Raw genomic sequence first — 980 nt, forward strand, 5'->3', positions numbered from 1 at the left:
TTAGTAGTGCATTACTGTGTAAGAAAGAAAAGTAATTCGTGTTGTGTCTTACCTTTTACTACCTTTGGTATTTTAAGGTTACCTGTTATATTTAATTTTACATATGAGCTATCCATTCAGGAGCTATTTTGAGTCCAGAGGTGAGGGGCCTCCTCGTGTTGAGATTGTTGAAAGACTGGTTTATTTATATATATCATACTGCAGAGGAACTGGGCTAGTTGAGACACTAGCGCTACCTGGTAACCCAGCATGGAGTCCTTGGTCGCGTTCTGAGAATAGATTAATGTTTATTTCTGAGCTGAATTGGATATTGCGCGATTTGTTGTGATCATATTTACTTTGTTTTGTTTTTATTTTTAAATATTTTGGTTTTGGTGTTTTCTAATTATAAGTTGTTTGTTGTGGCTTTAAATTTGTACCGACAAATTGATTGATGTTCTCTGAACTGTTCTTAATCCGCATCGAACCATTACCCGGTCTTTGCCTATATTAAGCATACTTACCTGGCGTGGGGGTTACCGTGATCATTAAGGCGGTTCCCCCAGGGCGAGGCTCTTCCATTGCACTTCGGTCGGGCTGACCCCTGCGAATACCCCAAATGTGGGTATCTCGGGCGCGTAATTTTTGCTAGTCGGGACTGCGTTCGCGCTGTCCCGGAATTAATACCTTTCATCAATTACTATTCGGCCAATATGTCTTCATCGTCAGTATTATAGAACATGACGTACACATGCCAGAGAATACTGTGATAGTCTCCTATTAATCGATTATTGTCTGTCGCGGCAGTACTGTCTTAACAGTACGTAAATACCCTCGTTTATACTCAGTCAGTTGTATCATTCAGGTGGAGAGGATAACACCGGTCAATAAAATAATTGTTTAATTAGATTTTTTTTAAAACGAACAATGAATCTCGAATTTAGTAGCACCTAGTTAAGGATTAATGCACTGTGCGTGCTCTAATGACACTTAGTACAGAA

The 980-nt window shown here is 39.5% G+C and overlaps 1 non-coding gene across 1 annotated transcript; it reads left to right on the forward strand.

Moving 5' to 3' along the window:
• Positions 1-495: 495 nt before the first annotated feature.
• LOC112211708 (U1 spliceosomal RNA) lies at positions 496-657 on the forward strand. The gene has a single exon (XR_002945693.1). It is a non-coding gene; the product is annotated as a U1 spliceosomal RNA (small nuclear RNA).
• Positions 658-980: the final 323 nt, after the last annotated feature.

Source organism: Halyomorpha halys, unplaced genomic scaffold (genome assembly GCF_000696795.3).
Source record: "Halyomorpha halys isolate HHAL.00 unplaced genomic scaffold, Hhal_1.1 Scaffold1221.1, whole genome shotgun sequence".
Taxonomy (NCBI): domain Eukaryota; kingdom Metazoa; phylum Arthropoda; class Insecta; order Hemiptera; family Pentatomidae; genus Halyomorpha; species Halyomorpha halys.